The 26,955-nt window shown below is 45.4% G+C and overlaps 1 protein-coding gene across 4 annotated transcripts in view; it reads left to right on the top strand.

The window, feature by feature from the left end:
• LOC138472811 (mitogen-activated protein kinase 8-like) overlaps positions 1-26,955 on the top strand; it is a gene marked incomplete in the record, with an annotated part of 957,660 nt that overhangs the window by 16,782 nt on the left and 913,923 nt on the right.

Below are 26,955 nucleotides of genomic sequence, written 5' to 3'. Positions count from 1 at the left end.
TTAGCTACCTTGTCCCCAAAATCCTGAAAGCATTGGCGAGGTACCTCCTGGTGTCCACTTAATCTTTTGCAGTGCCTGCCAGCTCCCCCCAAATCCTCTGCTGTCAGGGCCCCTGATCTGCCCCAGCTGGCACCTTGCTGTCTCTGCGCCAGAGTCTATGCAGATTGCCCTCCTGTGGTTTCTTCACTGACTTGTGGGAAGCTTGCATGTCCTTCTTGTTTTTGGGCATAGTGCGTAGGCAGGTCTTATAGGGAGAGCCTTGCCCCTTCCACTTCTCCCAGACATCGTGTTGCAACCTTTGGACCTCTTCTGCCCACTTTCAGGGCACAGGAACCTCCTCCCTCTGCTGCCTTGTGGGTTCGCCCTTGACTATGCAGGGGCTACAAACTCCCCTCTTTGTGCAGGTGAGCCACTGTTTGTCGTCCTCCTTGGTTATTTCAAATAACCCTCTGTCCTGAGCTCGTCCAAATGGTCTCTCTTATTCTTCTTTCTCCACCACCGATGTAGATGGACTCTTTAGCCCTCTATTTGGCCTCTGCTTCGCTCAGGATTGGCCCAGGGAGGCTAGAACCCCACCAGTCACTGTCACCTATGTGTGGTGCGCCTCTTGCTACCTTGTGTTTTTCTGTGCTTCTGGATGGGGATGTGCTGGTTGAGGCACTAAATGCAGCTCCAAAATGTTCCTCAAATGGGCCTCCAGCCGCCCCAGCTATAACACTGCAGGGCCTCCGCTGGTCTTCTCTGCAAAGTGCTGGCTTCAAAGCTTGCTCAGGGGCCCTCCTGCCTCACTCCCAAACTCCTCATTGTCACTCTGCTCAAATCTTGTGATCACTGCCTTCTGATCGCTGCCTGCTTGCACCCTTTCCTTGGGCTTGGGCCATGGCGCAGGCTGACCTGTGATGGTTCTCCCCCAACGCCGGGAGTCGACCCCCCTCACGTTCCCCGCCTTCCTGCCTCTTACTTTCGATGTGCTGGACCTCTTAGCTGCTCCGGATGCACTTCTCCACTGCGCAGCTCTCAGCAGTGGGCTACGGGTATGGCCCCTCCGGATCCTCCTGATCTCTTCGTTGAGGTGCTGCTTCTGCGTCTCAGTCCTGCCTCGACCTTCCCGCTGGCGTTCGCCAGCAGGGGAGCACCTGCTCCATGAATCCAACCCAGGTGGGCCTCCAATGTTGCAGTCAGCTCCTTCCTGACGGTCTCCTATGCTGTCTGCAGTCCGTCAGCGGCTGCTCTGCCACCCTGCCTCGCAGCCACACTGGGTCCTCGGCCACACCGGGTCCCCCCAGTGGTTCTCCTTGCTCTCGCTCTGAGAGCGTGTCTCTCAGCTCGGCCAGTACCGGCCACAGGCGCAGTGCTTCTGCACCTTGGACCCCGCAGAGACCAGGGCTGCAGTCCCACCTGTAGTCCCTCAGCGATCTGGGCTGCTGCACTCCACCACTGTAGCCTACATTGATAAATCCCCCACCTGCGGAAGGCTCTTTTAATCTATCTTTTTATTGTCTTTGGTCCCGGGGGTGAGAGCTCCACAATCACACTGCACTCCCCTCGGCGGCCATCTTGAAATCCCATTTTGTAATGGGTATCCATCATAGATGACGGTACAAAATCCTGTTAGAAAGGATGACATGTGCTTTTATGTGGCTGCACTGGCATTTTGGGGCACCCATTCTTTGCTGTTCCATGACTTTTTTTTTTTTTACTCTTGATTCTACGACAAAGCACATAAGTGTTGTGTCTAGATTGGTATTTAGGGCAGCCAGTCAAGCCATTTCTTACTGTGGTGTGACATTTTTCACTGGGCATCAAGGGTGAAGAAAACATGAGCGTTATTACGCATCTAGACCCGCCTGCACTGTGCAGCCAGTTTGGACATGTTTTCTTGTTGTGACGAGACATTTTTTAAGGCGAATCCAACAGGAGTGTATGACAGAGCAATGGTGGGCATGTTTTCTTATAGTGTCATTACTGGCATTGTGCACAAAGCAAACATGAAAATATGTGAATCCTGGCATGTATTGGTGCAGTCAGCTTGGAAATGTATTGATGGTGAGGGTGCTGGGCTCCTGCTTTTTACTGTGATGGCAAAGGATTCTTACCCAGGGGGTCCATGCTATGATTGGACCTCCTCCTTCCACTTTGGCCCAACATAGTCTCAAGCTTTATCCTTGCCACTTTGGGGATTGTGAGGGTGCTGGGTGTCTGTTTATGACTGGGATGGCAAAGGATTCTTACCCAGGGGGTCCATGCTATGATTGGACCGCCTCCTTCCACTTTGGCCCAACCTATTCTCAAGCTTTACCCGTGCCACACTGGGGATCCTTCAGCACAAGTGCAACTAAGCAAAAGCTGACAATCCATATTACTCCACAAATCATCCTGCAAACTCTGTTCTGAAGTAATCAGTAAGTCGTCCTCAAATCATCAAGAATAAACATGTTTATGGTGATGCTCTTGAAGTAATCAGCAGGTCATCCCAGAATCCTCCCCAAATCATTAGGGACAAACATGTTGATGCTCTTGAAGTGATCAGCAAGTCATCCTAAAATCATCAGGAACAATATTTTCTAAAATAGTGATGATGTTGGCATAATCATTAAGTCATCCTACGCTCATCCCCAAATATTCACCCACCATTCTGAGACATTTGCTGATAACTTTAACAGCATGATGACGTTGGCTGATGTGTGAATGACTTCCAGTGTAGTGGTGATCATCAGATGACTCCAGGATGGTCTCTCAAGTCATCCTTTTAGACCAGGGTAGTTAGTACATTTTCGTGACGTGGACTTTTTGCTCGGCTTTAAGCAACCACCAGAACCTTTATGTATTTTCCCCCACAGCATGCAGCATTATGCATCGTCTCTGCGTCTGTATGTCGTTTAACCTACCAGTGCTTTGAGGTCATACCAATGATGTATAGAGCGCTATATAAATGCCAAGTAATTTAACATAATCGCCCATCATTCGCACATCTTATGGGGCATGCTGACGAGTAGTCCCACTCCTCCTACCTACCCTTGAACTGCATGTACACCTGTGCCTGCAGTATTTTCATGTTCTCTTTCTTAAATGCAAAAGAAGAATTCTGACAACTGTGTGAGCAGGACTATGATGAGGCATGGGAATGGGCTTTGTACCAAGCAGGCCACTGAAAAAATAACAGCAAGCCAGCAGTTCTACGATGGCTCTGTATGAGGTGAGGTTGGAGCTGATCCAGCAGATTGAATCCCCAGTAATGCAAACGTAGCATAAGTTTCAACTCGCTTGTACACTTTCATTTTAAAATGAAACCATTCTGGAATGGTTTCTTTTTTTAAATAAAAGTATATGAATGGTAAAAGGTAATATTAAAAAAAGTAGATCACCGCTCCTGCCCATTTCGACCACTGGGCTTTCCATTCTATCCACATGATGCTCAAAAAGCTGCGTGCCTATGTCAAATAGTGGGTACAAACCAAATGCTTAAGGCACCTCATGGATCAAAATAAGGGTCTGATGAACAGGAGATAAAAGCAGCACTTGAGCATTGGGCATCCCCCAGTAAGCAGGAGCTGTCTCTAAGTAACGAAAAGCAGTGCTTTAAATGTCTCCATAATATGTCCTAATGCTATTCCCATTATCGAACAGAGTGTGTTTGTATGGCACCAGTTATCACGGGGAGTCAGAAATGGCGACCAATAGCTGTTGGTGTCAAGGCTCTTCTAGGCAACAGGCAGGAGCTAAATAGCTCCCAGCAACTTGGAACCTTAAGTGTGTGGGGTTTTTTGTTTTGTTTTTTGCTTTTTTGAGGTGGTCTTTTATGTTTTAAAAGTAGTAAAAACTCTGAGACTTGAAATTGTGAGATGTATTAGCGAGTCATGTTCTTAGGCTCACATTGCTTTGCATTCTGTTACTGTTAGGCAGAATCATGTGCAGTACCCTTTGGAAACACCACACACAATTAAGACTACAAGTGACAGTACAAATTCACCTTTGGTACAAGTCTGTACTATACAGTAAAGGGGTAGCGATGGCGGAGCAGACACTTATCTCAAGAGTAAAGTGAGCAGTATCAATAGTTACACAAAGGACAGCAATTACTATGGTTCAAACAAACACTGATTCAAGGTTTATGAGTAAAAGAATATATATTTATTTACACATTAATTTGTAAAACAGTTAACTAAAGCAGCAGAAAAATCACAATCTTAACATACTATACAACATCCAATCAATTCTGGACAAGGTAGGCTAAAAATTAAGTGTAAGCAAAATGGCACTCCAGCAATTTAAAAGAGAGGGAAACGCAAGATTATACAAAATGAAACCGCGCCAACAAATATGTAGGCAGGGCAATCTAGAAAAGGCTTGCTACAATGAGGATTAAAATCAATAGGCCTGGGCCAATGTTAATGATTCAGAGTCTTTGCAGAGGATCACACAGTTCAGAGTAGTTCCCGGTTAAGTCTTTGCCAAGAGTTTGAAACGAAGTTGGTCGAAGGAAAAGTTATTTGAAAGAGTAGAGAAGGACAAACCCTTGGGTTGGCGAAAGATTTCAAACACTCTCACCACAGTCGGACGGAACAAACAACCGGGTTAGAACAGTACCTTAAAGAAGAAAGTTGCAGCTGAGGCAGAAGTTCCTGGCAGATACTGCAGGCTCAGGGTTCCTGAAGCAACTGTCGGACTAACGCGAAGTATGAAGACTGGAGGGTCCTGCACTTCCCATGGAAGAAACCAGCAGCAGAGCAAAGCAACGAATAAAAGGTGTGCTCCTTAAAACCCAAACTGGGTCGTTCCTCCTGGCTATCCGGTTCACTGCAGCTGTGCACAGCAAATTCGACTAGGGGAGGGAGGCCTTGCTTGGTGTTTGGCGAACTGCTTGGTCCCACCAGCTCAAGGGAAGAAGATTCCTTGCAGATCTTTTCTGTCGTCGAAGTTTGGAGATTCGGACCAGCAGCAGGGCTTCACCGGGAGGTTCAGTCATGGTAGTGGTCCTCTTCTTTCAGCTTCTCGTCGGTTCTCTCGATCCAGCGGCGACTCTGCCTTCCAAGTCCCAGAGACCTGCTTTTTATGCAGTTTTCCCCCATTCACACAGCCTGGCTGTCAATCACACTGCAGGGTGGCCGTCCTGGCGGGACAGTCACCACAGCCAATCATACAGAGTGCGGCATGGGTCTCCAAGGAGACCCTGTGCTTGTAGTCTCCAACCCCTCCCTCACATCCTGTCCCGCTCAGACATTCAGGCGCCTAAGGAGGGCTTCTGTGCAGAAGGCCGCCAAAGGACGGCGAACAAACGAACCAAACCTGGTTTGGCGTGCAGAGTAAAACACGAGAAAGACCTTTACAAAAAGAAATGACGAATACACACAGCTGGAACCAAATCAAAGTAAATGGGGTCCAGCGGATTTAAGTTTGAGGCTTCTAACTTATCCTAAAACCGTATCAAGGCTATTTGCATAGACCGCGGTAGGAAAAATAGGGTAGATACCACTGCCACCAGCCAAATCTTAAAGAAAGGGGAACACAATAATGTTCCATGAGAGACAGACAAAAAGGGATAACTATTAACCCTTTCCAGTACTCTATGTAAGCTAGTTTGTACTGGGTCTGTGCTTTTAAAAAGACTAATAGTCAATGGCAACATGTTCTGGGAGACAGTAGTCGGTCCCAGAAAATGAAGTTTAAAAGTGGGAAGTCTGAAAAAGACAACCCTGTGTCACTGCACTAAAGGTGCTGTGTAACACACAGTGAAAAGAGGAGGCCTATGGAGTAGGTGAGACTGCACAGTCTATGAACACAGCAATGTAAAACACACAGCAAAACACATGCAAGAGTGGGGAACAAAGGCTCACACTCTTACCAGGTGAAACAAATAAATCCTAGAAATCCAGCAAAGCTGCTGAGGGACTCGGCAGGTAATGGAAATTAGCCATTCTGGAGAATTCTCCCTAACAACTGTACACTTTGTACAATTGAAACTAGATCTGCAAGAATGCAGAATGGCATGAGTTAGAAAATGAACTTGTACAGCATAGCTTGAGAGATCAGTTTCTGCATTATTTGTTTTAGAAGCAAAACTATACATGAGTGAAGTTAAGTGATAAAAATGGGTGTTAATATGTATCTATGTAGGTGGTAGTATTGTGCGAACCTAGTTAGGAAATTGCAATGTACCAGTGCAGTTTGGGGGGACATCATTTTCCAAATCCTGTCATTGGTCGATTTAGTGTTGCTTGAAGTGCAATGCTACTAACTTAAGTTGTCTTAAGAATTCGCTTACTGCATGTATGTTTTCGGTTTCATATAGTACATGTTTAATTGGGAAGTAATAGAGGGCAAGGGCGTGCATTAGTAAGATCTATTAAAATAGAAATAATTAGGATATTCATTGATTGGATTGAATGTTGCAGTCGGAAACAAGTCCGGGGGGGGGGGAAGGCCGACACAGTCTAGGTCGGGATGTTCTTCAAATTATTGGTCCAAAAGATGTTTTTTGAGCTGCTTCTTTGGACCTTTTCTGAATTGAAGGTGACAAGTAGCCAGTCCATCTCTGTTGGAATGTTGTTCCATAGTCTTGGTGCATAGTTGGGCAAGCTCTTGCTTCTTGATAATTACAGTTCTTGGTTTGCAATCTGTTGAGGTCTAGGCTTGTGGGGATGGAAAGTTAAGAAGGGGCACTGGTGTTTATTTCCTTGATGCAAACTGTCTTGTAGGTGCCTTGTAATCTCTGGTTCATGCACAAAGGGAGACCAAGATCAATCTCCGAAGAGTAAGAAGTGTATGATTTAATGGATCTTTGTCCTGCTCTGCAAAACATTTAAGGACAGTCCCCAGGAAGACTCAGCTTGCCGAGGGAAACCCACCTAACGTCAGAGAAACTTCAGGAAAGCTGCAGGGGTGTCCTGAGCGGTGTCCATGATTATGGGCGATTTATTTATATCCTTGCTCTTGTTTCTACTCCTTACTCTGCTTCGTTTGTTGGTTTTATAAGTAGTTCACTTTTTGGATGTGGCCAGAGTATTGATGTGTGTAAGGAGATTTTCAGCAAAGGACTGCAAATCGCCACTTAAAAAGGAGAGAAGATGTTAACACACCTCTTTCAGTTGGCTAATCTGAGGAATTATTAGTTGTTTAACATGTCAATGTTTGGGTTGGCGGGGGGGGATTTCTTGGCATTGTGTACTGAATTTGATTGGGATGAAACTCATAAGTGATCAGTGAATACATGTTTGACATGCTTTGTCCAAGAAGGGGCAATACATTAAGTACATTTGAGCTGGGCGGGGCAGTGCAGGGCATAGGTGGTAGGCAGTCGGCAGTTTACCACTATCGTCTTGAGACTTGTATTATGTTCTCAGTACCATAGCCAGTCTTATGAATAGCGGACAGGTGATATCCTGTAGAATGCAGTGCCTTAACTAGTAAAAATATCCTTCTCTCTTAAAATGATGTAATTTGAAATGGGCATTTTAATGGAAAGTCATTTGGTGTGCAAAATGTCAAGCTACTAAACAGCGGTAAGTCACTGCCCACCTCATTTCTGTACATACAGACGGCACACAATTTGGGCATCAACGCGCTAAAAGAGGAGCTTAAGAAGCCTTAATTGTGTGTTACATGAATGCCGCCCGTGGAAGGTTCTTAGATAGGGTACAGGGTTATACAACATAAGTGTGACACTGGTTGCATAGTTACAAACGCTGTGGTCGTCAAAGCATGTTAAGTACAAACATATCAGACAGCAAGCCTAGTTTTGATAGCCTTGCGGAATGCTGCATGAGAGTCAGTTAGCCTGATGTGCGCAGGTAGGGCATTCCAGTTGTATGCAACCTGTGTAAGGAAGCTTCTGCCGCCAGCACGAGTTTTGCGAGTTTTAGGAACAGTGAGAACCATGGCTGAAGCCATATTTATGTTTGAAAGGTGACATTTATATAAGCATACATTTTGTGAAACCATTAAAAGTGTATCTCTTGAGAAGAGGCTTTTTTACCTTGATTTAAATTGCAAGGATTGTTGTATGACCATTCTAAAGGGGAATTCCTTGCGCAGAGTGCACTTGGGCTTATCTGTTGGCAACAACGTGTTTTGGATAAATGGTAATGATTGTGTGTTCAGAGGGACCCTAATAATTACCCTAACTGTGCCGTCTGTTTATGCGCTTTGTCGCAAGGGTTGCACAGTATAACCCATCTTGCTGTCGCCGTTTCTGGCACCTTCCTTGACACGTCTTCGTTGGGGCTACTTCTGCACCCTTGAGGGGCTGTTGAGGCTACTACTCCTGTGTTTCGTTTGCTCTGACCCTCTACCAGATCCTCTCTTAGTCATTGGTCAAAGTTCAAACCTGCATCTACTGTTAACATTTCCGTGGGCATAAGTTATATTGAGGGGTCTCCTGGGGGCTCATTGTTGGTTAGCAAGGGCACTATTTCCTGTGGCCGGTGCAGGACTTGTGCCGGTGCTAGTTTTTATGTGTGCTGCGTGCATCCAGTATTTAAGGCCATCAATATGTACTGCTGTTTGCATTGCCAAGAGTACCAAGTAGGGTCATTTCCATCGTGGTGTCGGGCAATTTTCTCTGTCGAAACTCTTGAGGTACGTAGTCTCCGGTCTGTACTGTATGACCAGGCCCGATCCAAGGTCGAGGGGCAGTCGCCTTCACCTGTTGATTAATAATAGATAGTTTGAGTCAATTCAACACAATATTCCTGCAACAGGGGTTGTTCAGTGTCACTTATTGTGTTTGGTTTCGAAGCAGACCAAACACTTGTAGGGCGTCACATCACAATTTCATAAGGAGATAATTTGTGCGACCCTTTGGGTGTGGTTCTCGTACTCGATAAAGCCAAAGGGAGTGAGTCCGGCCATTTCAAGTTCGTACTCGCACAGATTTTGGCCAGCTTGTTTTTCAACACGCTGTTGGCTCTCTCAATAAGACCCGCCCATTGGGGGGTGATGTACATAATGGCATCGGGGATCGATCCTTAAGGCAGTACAGACCTGTTTCACCACTTTTCCGGTAAAATGAGGGCCATTATCTGAATAGAGGAGATCTGGCACTGTATTTTGGGGCACCCAATGTTTCATAATGGCATTTAGCAGTGGATGTAGCTGTATTGTCCTTTAAGGGATATGCATCTGTCCATCCGGAAAACCCACACTTCATTACCAGGCAGTAATTTAATCGTCCTACAAGCTCCATCTGGATAAAGTCAATGTAGACTACCGCAAAAGGCTGAGTGGGGAGCTGGCTATGGCTTGCCGGGGCCCCTACTGGTTTCCCAACATTATGTTGCAGGCAGACTGCGCACTGTGAGGCCCCTCTCCTACAATATGGACCTAACTTGTTCTTGCATGCTCTTTTTAATGTTTTTTCCATGGCAGCCATATTCACGTGTGTGCCCATGAGCCATGTCAATGATCATTAGCAGATAAGGGCATGAAGTGATTGCTTCCGGACAGTTATCAAACCATGCCCCTTCGGATGCTCTTGCATTATCCTGATCATCTGCCCATGATTTCATTTCTGTTTCTGATGCTTCTTGCTGAATGTCCTTTACCACCTTCTCAATTGTCCCTTCCATGTCTCCTCCCTTTTCCTTTCTTTTTTTCCTGATCTGTCACTCGCTGAATAATGTTATAATCTGGAATGGGCAGGCTGCTGTGTTCAGCTATATATTTTGCCACTTGGTCCGTGAAATCATTCCCTTGTCCTACAAAGTCAGTTACTCTTATGTGCTGAGCATTTAACTATTGCTACCCGAGCGGATTTAGTCAATGCCTCTAAAAAGTTTTCCACTGGTTTCCCATGTTTTATTTTTGTTGCAAGTGAAAACTAAATGCCACTCCATGTGCATAAGCTGAGTCAGTATAGATAGTTACCCTCAATGCCTCACTCCATTGTAAGGCTTTGGTTAAGGCCATTAGTTCTGCTGCCTGGGTGGATAATTCTGTGATTATAATATGATTTTCAGTTGTAATTGCATAGCCCGCCACAGTTTCCCCATTTATCCAACTTGCAACGTGATCCATCGCAAAGCAATATACCATCCCCTTCCTCCAAGGGTTGGTCACTTAAATCAACCCTTCCTCGGGTGTGTTAATCTGTTTGAATCAATCGTTCAGATCTCCGGTCCCTTCCTCTCAGGCATAGGTAAAGGAGAGGCTGGGTTCAAAGTGTTGCATCTTGCAATAGTTATATTTGGTGCAAATGGGGTCAACTCGTACTGTGTCAATCGAGCTGCAGTTAAGTGTTGCGTTTGGGTACTGTTCAATAATGCATCTACAGCAGGTGAAACTTTTACAACAACTTTAGCCCCTAATACTCAACCCACACTTTGTTTCAGTACTACTGCAGCCGCTGCCACTGACCTCATACATGGGGGCAATGCAGCTGCCACGTTGTCCAAGGTGCCATAGAAATATGCACAAGAAACTGCTCACCTCCTTCCCCCCCCCCTTGTTCCTGCATCAATACTGATAAAGCACAACCTTCCGGTTCATGAACAAAAGGAGTAAATGGTTTGCCATAATAGGGTGTCGCGAGTCCTGGGGCATTACATAAAACACTTTTCAATTCATCGCATGAAATTCTCATCTCTTGTGTAATATCATACGGTTTCTGATCTTTATCTAATTTCAAACATTGTAGTAAAGGTTTGACAATCAATGAGAACTTGGGGACCCAATGCCGGCAATATGAAGTAATACCCAACAGGCGTCTCAATTCCTTTAGGTGGCGGGATAAGGTATTTCCTGTATCAACCTTACTCTTTCAGGGGACAGAGCACATCCTTCTGCTGTAAGGACATAACCTAGATATTCAACTCTTCTCTGTACATATTGCATTTTCTTCAAGGATACTTTATGGCCTTTTTCTGCCAATCGTTGGAAAATAATTATCGTTCCTCCTTTACACTTTTCTTCAGTATCTCCACATACTAAAAGATCATCCACATACTGTATCAAAGTTACCCCTGCTGGCAACATAATTTCATCCAATTGTTTCTCTTCAACGCCTGACTAAAAATTGCTAGGCTTTAAGTGTATCGATGGGGTGTGGAGCAAAATCGATACTGGCGTTGTGCCAATATAAAGGAAAAGAGATGTCTGGACTCCTGATATGGCTATGGAGAAGAATGCCTTTTTCAAATCGATCACATTGAAAAAGGTGGCACTAAGGGGAACCATTATAAGGATGCTAGTTATACTGGGTACAACAGGATACCTAGGGTCCACCACTTTATTAATCTGCCTCAAATCAATTACTCATCTAAAAGGGGTAACATCATCTCGTTTTTATGCACAGGTGAAACAGGAGAGTTACAAGGACTATTGTTGCATTCTTCAATTACTCCGTTTCATCAAGTCCCTGACAATTTTAATCAGAGTTGCCTCTCCTTCCGGAGATATTCTGTATTGTGGTGTCCTGGGCAATGGAACTCCAGGTTTAACCTTGATCACTATTGGTTCAATGTGCAATATCCCTACATCATTACTGCCAGAGGCCCAGTGGATTTGAGGTAAAGCTTGTAGTTCCGGAGGTAGTGGCCCGCGCAAAGTAACACTTTCCCCCCACCCTGCCTTAGTTGGTCATACGTACTCCACCTGGGGAACAATATATTGTTGCGTTCAATTATTTGAATAAATCCAATCCGAACCGGTTTTCAGGACATTTGATGGTTAGCAACCATTTACTTGCCCAGTTTACTCTGCATATGGACATTTCCACTGCTTGCGATACTGGAGTACATGTCGGTTCTCTACCAAACCACACAGAAACCTTTTCTTCTCCCGATAGTGGAACTAAGGGGACGGTCTTGACATCTACAGAACTGCTGCCAGCGCCTGAATCATTCAAGCATTTAATGGTGGGGTGCTGTCCTATTTGCAATTTCACATAAGGGCCCTTCTGGTCAATAGTACAGACACCGCCTCCCCAGGTTCACCACGGGTGTTTCAACGAAACTTACCACTGTTGTCTGTAAACATCATCTCACTATTTTCAAATCCTATCAATCTATTCTCACCAGTCACATTGCCATTCACTCTAACTATCTGCCGCTGCTGAGGGGCTGCAGAAAACACATTGTTGTTCGGGTTATTAAAACGTCCCATACTCTGGGTTGGTCCTGACATATTTCCCTCATTGTTCATCCCCATTTCCCTGCTTGGGACCATTCCTTGCAGTAAGAGAAGGGCAGGCATTCTTCCAATGTCCTGTCTGTTTGCAAAATTAACATTGGTCATGCCTTGGTGGGGTCCATTGCGGAACATTTTGCTGTGGAGATCGCACTTGAGACCTCATATCCCTAGATCTATTGGGTTGTCCATGTATGCCTGTACCAATTGTTGCATTAGGACCCAGGTCTTTAAGGTCTTCTATGCCTGCTTCTTCCCCACCGTCTCTTCCAGCTCTTGTTGCTCATAATATTTTGCCATTTCCAAAATCTGATGTGGGGTACTAGCCTGCCAAGTACTCTCGCCTAACTTTAAGGGGGCCTTGATTCCTTTCCTCAGTCCCTTTACAAATCCCACGGAAAAGTACCTTTGCCCCCGTGCGTTCACTAGTCGTCTGCCCATTATGTGCTTTAAATGCTACTTCAAATTTTAGGAAATATTCCCCTACCATTTCAGCCGGCCCTTGGACAACAGCATCCATTTTTTCCATATTTATATCTGTCTCTGGCAATACTCTGCTAAAGCTTTTAATATTCTTGAATCAAAATGTTTCATCTCGTCTGACAATGGTTTGATGGGTTTTCGTTCATTACTTTCTGTCTCCAATTGTCCCCAATCTATAGTATGATCAGGATGGTCTTTGCTTCTAAAAATGTCCCATATTTCGCTTGGCGTCACCATGGACATGACGATATACACGTCCTAGAACGTGAGCGTTCCTACTTCAAACAATGTTTTCAATCCTTTATAAAAATCCTGCTGCATTTGTTCGGGGGTACTTTTGGCAATACTCACTAATTCCGATTGGGTCAGGGGGACATATACATAGGTTTTGGTGGCCACTGGATCACCATTAGTATTATTTATCATTACCGGGGCGCATTCCTGAAGGGGCATAGCAGTAGTTTTTAGGATCATAGACTCCAATAAAATCTGGAATAATGTACATATTCTCTTCTCGTTTGTTTGTTTGTTTATTCATTTGTTAGGCGCACTAGACTCGTGAGTAAAAGGGCGCAACAATATGGAAATGCAAAGCTTACAAAGGTTACGAATATACACAGGATACAGTATTTACATGGTAGCAAAATATACAGTTTTTACATGATTAAAGGATATATACAATGTACAAAATAGGGCGAAGACAGAAAATAGCCAATGTAGTTACAAAAATAAGCAATAGGCACTGTACAAAAAGATATATGTACCAGAAGTGGGGCCCTTCGTAGGGCACTTAGGCTCAAATTGCACAAGGTCTTCAGAGTTAACGCAGTAGTACGCTGTAATGCAGGATGGCCAAGTCTCTTTGGCAGTGGACAGTTCCCCAGTGGGTAATGGGAGACTAAGGATCAGTAGCGATGATGTGTTTTATTACGTTTTTTCTGAACTGTAGGTAAGGTTGATCTGCTCTCAGCTCCTGAGGCAATGAGTTCCAGAATTTAGCTGCCTTTACATTGAAGCTATTGCCCCCAATGGTGGTGAGCTTATATTTGGGGATGGTCAGACAATTAACATTCCCAGTTCTAGTGGGTCTGAGAGAAGTTCTTCTCTGGAATTTGTCTATAAGGTAACTGGGGGCTGCGTTGTTAAGGGCTTTGTAAGTCAAGGAGAGCGTTTTTAGATGTATTTTGTTAGATCTGGATAACCATTTATGTTGGCGTCTCACGGAAGAGATGTGAGTTTTCTTGTTTATGCCTAGGCCTGCTCTTAGCGCATTATTCTGTAGTGTTTGGAGCTTTTGGATGGTAGATTTATTAGCCCCACTGTATAGGGATTTACAGTAGTCAATTCTGGAGAGTATTAGGGCTCTGGCCAGGATCAGGCAACTATTGTCAGAGAGGAATGGCTTACCAGCTCTAAGTAACTTGCAGGTGTAAGCCGTGGCAGAGGTGAGGGATTTCACCTGTTTGTCGAAGGACAGTGTAGAGTCCAGGTAGAATCCAAGGGTTTTTACTTCCTTGGAAACTTTGATGGTGTTCCCGTCAATATTAAATGAGGAGAATTCTTGGCCTAGTTTTTTGATACTAGCCTGCGAACCCAGAATCATAAGTTCAGTCTTATCGTTCAAGCATAGGCCATGAGTGGCCATCCTTGCTTGGATGATGAGGTAAACTTTGTTCACTAAACCCATGTCCGTACTGTAATACATAGAAAGTGGGAGGAGAATCTGAGTATCGTCAGCATAGTTAGTATAGATGATACCCAGCTGGTCCAGATCGTCGAACAGTGGCTTAGTGAAGATATTGTAGAGGGTGGGCGAGATGCAAGACCCTTGGGGAACACCACATAGGATAGGTATTGGGTAGCAGCTGCTGATGGGGTGAAGACTCTCATGGTTCTCTCACTCAGGAAGGACTCGATCCATTTGATGGCACCCGTGGAGAAGTGGGCTGCAGAGTCAAGGTGCCGGCATAGGACCTTGTGATTGACCAGATCGAATGCGGCAGAAATGTCAAGTAGGAGCAGGAGTACTGTCCTTCCTTTGTCTCTCTGCTCGTCTATTTGGGACTTTAGGTCAATTAAAGCTATCTCTGTTCCGTGTAGTGGACGGAAACCAGATTGTCTGTTGCCTAAGAGTTTGTGCAATTCCAGGTGCTTTTGAATTTGGATGTATGCAGCTTTATCCAATATTTTTAGTAGAAATGGGACCGTGGTAATGGGCCGGTAGTTGGTGGGAATAAGAGGATCAAGTGTCTGTTTCTTGAGGAGGGGTAACACCCAGGATTGTTTGGTTAGGAGGTATGGTACCTGTGGCAAATGAGGCATTCATCAGTTTGGTTATGAATGGGGAGAGTTCTCTGGCAGCATCTTTTATTAGTTGTGCTGGGCAAATATCGCCTTTGCAGTTCGAGGGCTTCAGTGATAGGATCATTTTTTCTACCTCCAGGATAGACATTTTAGAAAAATGGAAGGTAGTATTGTGTGCCGATGGTGGAGCGTTGGGCGAGAGGGTGTTAGTCGAGTACTGTAAGTTCAGTACTTCTTTTTTTTGTTGAATTTTATTCTGGAGTGTATTAATTTTATTAGCTAAGGCATGTTGGATGTCTGTAGACCAGGATTTGTCCTTGGTGCAGACATCAGGTATAGCAATTGGGGACTCTAGTTCTTTAAGTATAGAAAAGAGTTCTTTCATGCTCGAGTTAGTAATACGCTCGTCATAGGAATTACTTTTCTTTCCCAATCTTGACCTATGCGCTTCACCTCTATCTCTCCACATTCTCATGCCATTTTACCGACTTCCTTGTCACTCGTCTCATAACATTCTTGGTCCATCAGATTTATTAAACTTATCAACCATCTGACCTGTACAGCCCCTTCATGGCTCTCATATATTTTTATCCAATCGCCTACTGTCCTTTTATTTTTCTTGCTCATCACATGTTTTGCTAATTGTTCCCCCTTTTTCCTGGCCCCATCCCAACAGTTCCTCTCTTCTCTGTTGTTCCCTCCACCCCCTCCTGTTCTCCATATTTGTCTCTCAATTTCTCTACTCCAATGTAAATCTCTGTATATTGATCCCATAATTGTAGTCAATTGGCCTCAGTACTGAGACGCTCGGAGAGATCTACTAACGGACATGGCCATTTATATGGGGTCCCTTTCAACCATTTGTTAAATATTCCCAAATGGAATCCCATCACCTGCCTAAATTCCCCTTTTGTCATTCTTTGATTGCCGCCAATAACTCGGGGTCATCTCCCGGTTTATCAAAGACATGTTGTGCTGTTTACTGTAATTTCCTTTTTATTACTACACCCTTGTAAGGTGGCAGGGCTGTGGCCGGGCTTACTCTCCGTTTTCTCATTATCTTGCTCATCGCTGTTACAAACCCTGTGTTTTTTTTTTTTTCTTTTATCTTCCCTGGCAGGAGTGGGTACATTCCTTTTACTGTATTTTATGAGAGCCGTTCTGTCTTCGTCTATTTTCTTTACGAATTCCTGATGGTCTAACTCGCCTTTTTGTTCTAAACAACGGTGTTTCTTCCTATTCTTCTTTTCTTCTGTCATTTTTTGTTTGATAGCTTCGATTCACCATTGGTGAACGGCATCATGCTGGGTAGGACAAACCTTTTTCCTTAATAGAACCAACTCTAAATGTTCGATCATTTCAAAGTCAAAAGTCCCTGCCTTTGGCCCTTTATACTGTATAGACTTATTTGTGTATTCCTTCCAACTTACACAAAACTGTCCTGCCCTTACTCCAGTGGTTTTCAAATTTTTGTTTTGGCCGGGGCCCCCCTGAGCAAAATTTGGGCAGGTCAGGACCCCCCCAGAAATGCCAAACGGACAGAATATATTGCGCGCCGTCACCTGCTCCCATCACAGTCCCACTCCTACCCAGTTCCCGTTCTCTCCCCACCCCATCACAGACCCTGGGCTCTTCCCACTCTGCTCCCACCACTATCCCGTGGTTCCCGCCATATTGTGCTCCCAGCATAGTCCCTGGGTTCCCCCCCATCCCGTTCCCAACACAGTCTGAGGGCCAGTGGCGGCTGGTGATTTTTTTTTTTTTAAGTGGAGGGGCATAACTATTTCCCCCAAAAATGCCATAGCGACCAAGCATAGTGAGGGAGCCCGAACCAATAAGAGGGTTCGGAAGGGGGGGTTTCCCCCTGTGAATTTCTTTTTAAATAATGTGTTAAAATGTTGCATTGTAGAGCATACTTTTAACAAAAAAATGGGTAAATAGCCTAACAGTTTGCAATTGGTGCTGGGGGCTCAGGCATGACATTTTTTACTGGACATCTATGATGGATGTCCATTAAAAAGATACCATTCTTGTCCCCTGGGCCCCACTGGGCCTAACACAATCAACATGATTATGTGTGTATGCAAGGTGCTGCACATTCATACAGAAATCACTCTATCATTCACACGAGCATCCATCACCATACACTCACTCATAACATAAGCATACACGCATCCATACATATGTTTAAATAAAAACAATTAACATAACCGTACTTTCTGCATTGGCCTGCGTGTGGGTGCTGAAACGCCCTGCTCCAGGCTGCTCTGTCCGTAAGTGCGAGGAGGCGAAGGAGCTCCCCCTAGGACATGCAGTGCCCCAGCCAGCATTTCCAATGAGCTATGCAATGCTGGCACTCGGACTGGCCTATAGGGTAATGCCTTTACCAAAAATGTTAAATGCTAGTGTGGGCCAGTCAATTTTGGCCAATGTGGACCAGTTTGATGAGTTACTTAACTATGCAGTTAGTAATTTTGACCATTGTTGCTGAATATCACAATTTACTTGCATTTTAACACAAAGCATCCCCTTGGGTACTATTGAAACAGTGGGCCTCATTACAACCCTGACGGTAGCTGTGCTGGTAAAACCGGCACGGCTGCCGCCGGAGTTGCATCCGGGTCCGGCACCCGCGAATGGGCAATTACTGGGTCATGCCGAGTTAGGCGGACTTGATAATTGCCCTTTTGCGGGTACCGGTAGATCTCCATTCCCATTTGAGCCCAATAGGGCTCAATGGGAAGGGGGACCTCGGATGCACCGGCACCATTAATAACGGTGCCGGTGCATCCGACGGGCTATGCTCGCGGGTGCCGCATGGCCTGCCAGGTCAGACCTGGCAGGCTGTCAGGCACCCGCAAGCACAACTCTTACTATGGCGGTAGGGTAGCAACAGTGCCGGTAGCTTACCGTCCATGTGAGCCACCCCTGCCCCTTTCTTCCAATGTAAAAGAAAAGAAAAAAAAAGTTTTTTTAATTTTTTTTTTTTAAATTTCATGCTGAGCTCTCGGGGCCCCCCAGGGATGCACCCGCAGACCCCTGTTGGGTTGCGCCCAACAGTTTGAATACCGCTGCCCTAGTCCATGATCTGTCAACATGCAGTAACAGAATTCCCTCAGCAGGTTTCTCGTTATTATTACGATAACACAAATTACCAATTTTTATTATTTATCCTTACAAGGACCAAACAATACGTACCATATAACTGATACCAATGTGGCTTACCATCCACCAATACAATATCTGCAGATAACAATTGACTCAGGCACCAATGGAGACCTCGGTCCTCTGTCAGGTTCGTCGGGCGTTTGGCAGGGCAGCCTTTTATCCCCCTTCCTGGGCCCGTCTACCAGCAAAGACAGCGCTGTTGTTGCATCAACAGTGAAATAGATGTGGGGCCCCCGATGTCGACGCTGCAGGCAAGGACCAACGGGGGCACACCATGATGGGCTACCACTGCGGATGACCACCCAAGGACGCCAATTATGAATTCTCAATTCTTCATCGGCCGAGGTCTCTTTCAATAAACACACTTGTGAGTGGGTTTAACAATTATTTAATTTCAATCAAGACAAGGACTTTCGCGAAAGGGCTGACTCCAACACACCGCTAACATTACAGATCCAATACCTTTTATACAAAACCACTAACATTGAGTCGTATGGCTGACAAAAATAAGGCACACCTAGATATGCAATTTCCTGCCCAAAACACTTTGGCTGTTTTCCCAGATATTGCAGAAAGAAACACGAAGGCCGAACGGGGACTGTTTTCACGTACATTGCAGGAAGGAACACAAAGGCCGGACATTCTGGGGTCCATGGCTCATATTTGGTCAAAATGAGTTCAGGATGCAGCTGCAAAGTTGACGTGAGGAACACATAGACTAGCCGTCTTATCAGTTTCAGAACAAAGTGGAAATATACTGTGAACAGCGTTAGTCTTGCTGAGGCAAATAAAATGGCAGTCTTATAAAATGGATTTTATATTAACACCCTGCGCCTGCAACCTCCTTACACTCCCACTTCATTCTTGCTCTCCTTCCCAGCAGACTAAGGTCTATATTCCCCATGCCATCGTACAATAAGCCACGAACACGGATCAGCGCTTTGAAACTACTATTGTGGTAATTTGGCCCAGTACAAAAGCTAAGTAACATCTTCCATCTTTATGTTCATGATCAACCAATCCAGAAGGCTACTAAAGACCTATTTTCCTGTGGCACGGGTCTCCAACGTGTTGTATTTGAGAGTTTATATCCTCTATCGAGGGAGAGGGGGGCTTGGTGAGAAGATAATCCTTCGGTTTGACTAATATGTCCATTTGGCTTGCTCCTTGGCATTGGATTAAAATAGAATACCCCCTTTCCTCACAATGTATCCATTTCTTGAGTCCTATGTCATGCGCAGGACCATAATATCATACTTTAGATACTAAAGACTTGGCAATCACTGATGCTACACAGAGAAGGTTCCTCTTCAGCATGTTTTTGTTTAAAGACCCCAAGCAGCCAAATCTGTGTTTCTTCTGGTACCCTGACAGAGAGCCTTGGATCTTTATCACGTTTATCCAGAAAGCTCTGATCAGTTAACAGAACCATACCAAATGTAAAGTTTGGAGGGAGATTAGGAAAAGGGTGGAATTGCACTCCACTAGATAGGCATAAAGTCACTTACCCCACAGCATTTCTTATTCCCAAGAGTTCATTATTACTGCCAATAGCTAGTGTTTGCAAAATGTAAGGCCTGCCTTTACTGTTTATCAAAAGTTAACATATTTTTAATTCTTCTAGTTAACAGTTACTTGAGCAATATGAACAAACCATTCAAATATAGGTCTCCCAGTTTTATAATCCCCAGTCTACTAAAGCAAGGCATAAAATAAGCAGGGTGACATAGCAATTTGCTTTGCAATTCTTTAGGTTTGCCAATTAAATGTACTTTGTGTAGCACAGCTAGCTATTATTTAAATTACCCTGTTCAATGAAAGCACCTGCTCATCCTGCATTCCTCTCTTGCTCTCAAGGCTCTCTACTCCCTCTTTCTCTGCTCACTGCAAGTTCAAAGGGGCAAAGAGTGTTGCAGAAATCATCTCCTTCACTCTTAAGTGCCAAACGCCTGTGTGCGAGAGTGTTACTCACAACACCAAATCAGCTTGGGGCGTTGATTAGCGGGTCTTGAGTCAAGTGAATGGAATAGAGGATGCCTCTCTCCAAGTAACCACTCGCCAGCCAAAGTTCACCAAGAACTCAGGCCTCCTCCTCTAGAGTTAACTCTTCTTTATGATGCACCCCTCTCCTGTTCTAGCAATAGACAGACAGAAGTGTTATCGCACAAAAGAGCAGGGAACACACGCACCGCCAAAGCTGTGAGAGAAACACAGGATGCAAATGAATGTACAGTTGAAACAAAACCATACAACCCAGGACCTGACTAGTTTTCATAATAACTGGTGTGGTTGGCATCTGGGGCGTATGGAGTCTGAACCTAGATGGAAAACAAAATCTATCCAACCACTATTCCTGGGAACTATGACAGAGGGCATTAAACAAGGTCTAAAGAGACTGGCTTACCAAGGTGGAAATAAATCCAGTGTGAAGGAAAGTCAATAGTCCAGAACAACAACGTAGGGATAAAATAACAAAAAGGGAGGTTAGTAGAGGTAGTCACCCAGGTGGCATGAGGGTCACATTAGGTATGGGATGGTGCACCAAAACAGGAAGCGTCCGGAAGTGCACGTGTGGCAATCCTGGAGAACCTGTACCTGAATGTCCGTTCAGGATATTTAGGAGAGAAGGAGTAATGAAGGCTCAGACAACAAGAGCGTGTGTGGATCTTGAATGGGACTGAATTGGAGGTCTATCTGATGTAGAACTGGGAGGATTGTAGCTAACTCGCAGATAAGCGTAATGAATAGGCTTTACTGGACGTTCAACAGCTGTTTACGAGTGGCAGAATAGAATACAATAGCTGCTGCAAGTAACCGAATACTGTCGGAGCTTACCGGTAGTCTAGTAGCTGTTGTGAGTGGAATCCAGATGGCAGGCTGGATCGGCAACGGGGGGTCTGAACGAAGCAAAACGTGATGCAGAAGAATACCAGGAGGTGTTCAGAGTTGTCACAGAAGGTAAGCAAACAGTACCAAAGGGTTGGGCAGAAAGGAGTCCAATTAACGTAGTTGTAGTCAAGAATCGGGGAACATCAAAGTGTGTGCGAGTAAATGCTGCAAATGAAAGCGCTGCCGCTCCGCCGAGCATCAGTTTTAAACACCAGAAGGGAGGCTGGCCCTATGACGACGCATTGCAGGCGAGAGCTGCTGGCGTGTCACATGACCTGGAGTACACTCTGTGGTCAGCGATGTTGTTCCTAGTTTCCATGGCGCCCTCAACGGCAACCTCCACCTATACGAGATGGAAACCTTCAGGTTGCGGTTCCAACGAGAGACCGGTCTGCCAGTACGCGGTGTATATGAATGTAAGGCAGCCTTCATACGTGTAACAGAGAGGTAGGCAAGAAAAGACAGTTCTTCAGTTCCATTCCTGGGAAGCTCAGATCTCAGCTGAGGCTTGTGTCGGCTCGCCAGATCAAGATGGCGCCCACTGCAGTTCTTTTGGCTCACAGAGGACCTTCAGACCTGGGCGACCAGCACTTCATCATGAAGGTGGTCTCGTGGCTCCCCCACGCCACGGTAGGAAGAGGAGCTGGAGTTTCAGTAGTGGAGGAACCCAGGTAGCCTGGAGATGCTTCGGGGGCCCATATAAGTTCTCTGGAGAGCCGGCCAGAGACATTTTACAGAACAGTGGCATTGCCCACTCGTGTTTAGTCGGGTTGGAGAGGTGAATGGAGGCTGTTGCCCTATATATGAGCATTCTGCATAACAGATCCTGGAACTTTCAAAGCTGGAGTATAGGATGCACTGGTATTGATTTGTACACAGGGCTTGCTGTGTTGCCTTGCCTGGAGGGCTGCTGCCACTTTGATGCACTGTTGGCTACCTACTCTCTCGGTTTTACCATGTCCACAGCCAAGATGCCCATGGGGGAAGTAAGAGTGGCGATGTGCTGGCTATCGTGCATAACCAAGATAAATCCAAGAAGCTCAGTCCTATTGCTAATGTTCAGCTCCACGCGGAGTATGAGGAGGATGGCACTGCTTCTGCACTAGCCACCAGATCCAATCGTTTGCTGATGCTGGCAGAATTAAAGAAGGAAATTCAGAGTTTACTAGGCAAACTGTTTCGGATGGTGTCTGCAGCTGATGAGGCGATCATTAAGCCTGACACCCTCATACCTGACCTAGAGAATGGAGCGTGTGAAACATACTACAGGGTTGATGAGCTTGAATCGTCGAATTCCCAGCTGCAGTTTCGTCGGGAGAATCCAGAGACCAGATCCAGGAGGAATAATGTATGTGTTGGAGGCATTCCACCTCGGATTCAAGATTTGGAGTTAAACGCTAATGCCTCTATTTGTTTAAAAACTCTCCTACAATTGCTGTAAGGAAGGCATGGTATCAACAGACACACAAGTGACCACAGTTGAAGGGTGTTTATTGACCTTGCACAAGGGCGTGATAAACACCTATGTAAACCTAAAGCTATAGATTGGAACAAGCTACAGCCATCAAATAATAATAATAATGAAGTCCTAGTGGAGTCTTGTCGGAATAAAAGGGCCTATGCTAAAAAACCTATTGCTAATCCTTACCACTAATTTACAAATAATGTGGTTTAATGTTAATGGGAAAAGAAAGGAGTCTTCACAAAATGTGTCGGGATGCTTGGGCCATTGGCCTCCCTTCCCCACGTTTTCAGCTCGGGGCAACGCTGGTCACTCGAGTAAAGCACACACCCTGGCTTTGGTGAATAAAATATACCTCATCATTCAGGCATGGATGGTCACACACGGCCTATGCCTGAATGATGAGACCGAGTTGTTATTCCTTGGCTCCACATCTAACCTCAACAAACTGGGCCAGACTTATACCTCCGTTAACATTGATGGCAACTCTATCAATGTGGCAAAAGAAGTAAAAACTTTAGGCTTTTACCTATACTTAGGCCTCCCATTCAATTAACAAGTCTGCTCCATGGGGTCCGCCACAGCCTACACATGTAAGCTGATTAGAGCATGTATATAGACCATTCTTATCGAAGGAAAGTTGTTCTACCCACGAGAGCACTTCTCTTATCCAAGATGGATTATTGTAATGCTCTCTACTTGGGTGCCAACAAATACCTCATCAATAAAATTCAAACCCTGCAAAACAATGCCTTAAGAGCCGCTCTTGGTATACCCAGGAGAGAACACATCCCACAACCGAGAAGACGGTCCAAATGGCTCAACACTAAAGATTGAATAATGCTTAAAACCCTATCCCTTATACATAAATGCCTCAACCATGCAGCCCCCTCTTACCTTTCTGACAGAATCAACAAACACTCCTCAACCCGCCCTACTAGGACCATCAACTCAGCACGCCTAGCTGTTCCTAGATTCAATCGAAAAAAAGGCAGGGGGAACTAGCTTCCCGGTCATGTAAGCCCAGGCCTGGAACGCCCTACCCCCTCCTATGAGTGCAGACCAACGCTTCTATACATTCAGGCGTAACATTATAAACTGGCTTATCACCTAAAGACACACGTAGCCAACCCTAGCGATATATAGAACGTACTCGATTCTAGACTTTTCTGCTCTGACCCCTAGACTACCTACCTATGAAGCTTTTCCTTCATTTCATTTCATTTTGTATATTTGTATTTATATTCCTGCATAAATGTTTATTGTATCTTACCTGCACTTTTACTTTTTCACACCACTATCAACCGCATTCTATGTAATGCTGTAAGTAACCTGACATTATTCTGTACTCTTTGCTTTTATTACTGTCAATTCCCATGCCTTGTAATGTTAGTGCGCGGTACAAATGTCCTTTAACATTATCGCCACCAGAGTGGTTCCCTGGCGCTCTTAATGTTGTAACCAAGCTGAAAATATTCCTGTAACCTACCATGTAAAGGTGCCCAGTTACCCCCGGGCCGGTTGCGCCATATAAATAATAAAACAAACTGGCTCTTGTGGCACGTGGATACAGTTCCATTTTCCCAGTTCAGGACCTTCTGTGTGCAAGTCTCTTTACTTCTTGCAAGTCTCTTGACGCAGAGGGCCTGCTGTACCAAAATCAACAAGCAAACGTTCTTTTCCTCTTCACCAGTATTCAACTTGGGTGTTAACGCTGGATCCCCTTTAGCCGGGCTCAGATCCTTTTCTTAACAAAAGTTCAACATTGGATCCTCCTCTTCCACGCTCGGATCCCTTTTTTAAAAACATGGTTCAGAGAATTTATTTTCGTGTGACTCAGTTCACCACGGATCCCACTCCTAGATCGCTTTCTTCGGTTCAATCTCACTAAGTCAGGGCTCAGACCAATTGTGATGTACATTAAACTATTGAAGACTTTCAAGTGTGCTCGTGGTTTAGCTTGACCCGTTGGGGGTCTACTTCGATCTTAATATTTCTTTCTCTCACACTCTGCATCAATTGGATACCCTACGGAGACTTTCGTATGAGCACCCATGTGCTACCGGACCTCTCTGTGTATGGTATCTTTTCTCAGCCTCCCAAAGTTCAATTATTAAGTTTGACTACTTCCTTTGGCTTCCAATTATATTCTCGTCGCTCATCCCAAATTCCTCACACACTGTTATCTTTATACAATGTTGCTGATTGCAACCGTGGTTCAAAACACAGGGTGGTTTGGTATCAGTCTCTCCGACTCACTGGCTGTGCTGTCTTTTCCCATGCCGGTATATTGTAGGAGCCAAGGACAGTACCGCAGCGGGAATCGCTCATCCCCGCCTTGGTTATCGATGCGGGAGAACCCTTGGTACCTCAAACACACTGTGCCGGTTTGATCAGCCTTAGTGCCTGGTCTTCTTATTTCCAGGGCTTACGAAAGTAAGTCTTTGCAGGTCAAGGGAGGGTACTTCCCTCCTTGCAACCCTCTCTGGTCTCGTCGTCTTTCTCCTTGTATTCAACTGCCATATTGAAACTGCTATTTCCTCGTGTGTTTTGCCTCGCTCAGAGTGTGCTTTCATGCTCCCCCTTTTAACCATATGGGGAAGTGTGATGGAATCGGGCGTGTGAGTAATGATCTGTAATTGCCTGACCATGGTGTTGGAACATGTCTGCCGGACCATGGTGTTGGAACATGTCTGGTATACTGCTCTGGTGTTAGTCCGTTGTCGCTCACAGTGAACTGTCTGTGACAAAAGTGTTTGTATCGGGAAAGGAGGTGGGGGGGGTTTGAGTTCCTAGGAATTCTACCTGGGAGGATGGGGGGGAAAGGTGTTACAAGGAAGGGGATACTGTGTCTCACCCTCCGGTGTCCCACTTCCACTCCCCGAAGACCCCTCATCCAGGTGATCTTCCCATTCTGGTCCACCCCCAGGAACTGTATCCAAAAGCGATGGCCGTGTCCTGGCCACCTGGATTACAGATTCCCAGGGACTAGCGTGTGAGACACCTTCAGGTTTCTCATGTAAATGCCCCTCTTCCACCCCCCCTAACTCCCAATCAAATGAAGTTCTCTGCAGGCACTACTTGCAGTAACATTTGGACTACTGCGGTAATGGAGCATGGTGTTATAGAGGAGTGGTCCTTGCACATATCTAGGATAGTATTAAAGTTCCCCTCCCTCTACCCCCAAACGTTGGGAGTATCAGTTGCTCTTGCCAAGATGCCAGATATCTGATGGTGAAAGTTTGGGTCATCTATATTTGGCCTGTACTTCTAAACCAGCCCAACCGTTTTACCAGCCAGGACACCCAACGAGTTGATATTGGTTCTCATGGCCTGGAATTCAACCGAGGAATGAATGAGTCATTACCTCCCTCGGTTGCATCGAGTATTTTGTATAATATCTGTCTGACCCATCGTTTAGCAAATGACTCGTGCACCATACTGATCGCAAGCGTTTCCTGTAACATAAGGACCTTTGGGTAATGCAGCTCTAGTTATGCCAGTATCTTCCTGACTTTAGTCTCATATTGGTGAGAAAGGAAGGCACTCAACGCGTGTCCGCCTCATTCCTATTAGCCATCACGTCTGATCCACCCCGTAATTGCCCATTGTAGTTCTTCTCCGCTTTGAATGACTGAAAGCCGTGTGTCTGCCAAAACATTTGAAATTTGCCCCAGAACATGTCTCCCCTCCTCCCCTGTCCCTCACCATCCACCCCAACTTGATAGTGTATATCCCAACTTCTGCATGGGAAAATTCAAGGGGCACAATGCGAAAAATGCGAACGGAACATTCAATAGTATACATCGCCCCAGCATTATTTAAACAATTGCGCAATGAGCTTACAGTTACCACATATCAAACTCTGGTGCTTAACACAATTAATCATCACTCTACAGCGCCTATGGGATCTGACGACGTGCCACTACCTTGCCCTCCATTTCCCGGCCCGCCACTTGTAAGGAGTGGGATAGAAGCTTCTAGATGCGCCTTTGCGTCCCAGGATTTTGAAAAAGAAAGCACGACTGCCATGTTGAATGCAGAACTTGGACAGGTACAGGATTACATAAGGGACTTGACACTCCCTGAGCAGGCGCTTAATATGGTCATAGGATCTTCTTGTTGCCTGTACATTGGCTGCCAAGTCTGGATATATGCAGACTTTACTTGACTCAAAATGCAATGTTCCCTGACCAGCATCAAGATGCTGTCCCTGTAATTTCACAGCTTTGCAATAATAGTGCATGGTGGTGCACCTGGTCTTGTGGTGGTACAAGCACACGATGAGCCCTCTTGACAAACACAACCCCCAAAGGGGCACCCCTGCTGTTTGTTAACCCTGCAGGGTACCCCGCTTCCTCCACCTTGTTGTCCTCACTTTCTTTACCCCTAGCCCTATACTCTTCCCCCTGCTTTTTATAACTGTAGTGGTGCAGCAACTTGAGTGCCTGAACTCTCTCCCGCCTGTCGACCTATACCCTCTCCCTCCACCCCCACCCATCACCCCTCTGTTTCCCCCACCTCCTGAC

The sequence above is a fragment of the Ambystoma mexicanum genome, chromosome 8 (genome assembly GCF_040938575.1).
Source record: "Ambystoma mexicanum isolate Mex_15411 chromosome 8, UKY_AmexF1_1, whole genome shotgun sequence".
In the NCBI taxonomy this organism is placed as follows: Eukaryota; Metazoa; Chordata; class Amphibia; order Caudata; family Ambystomatidae; genus Ambystoma; species Ambystoma mexicanum.
The sequence above is the reverse complement of the archived record's forward strand: the minus strand, read 5'-3'. Positions and strand labels throughout refer to the sequence as shown.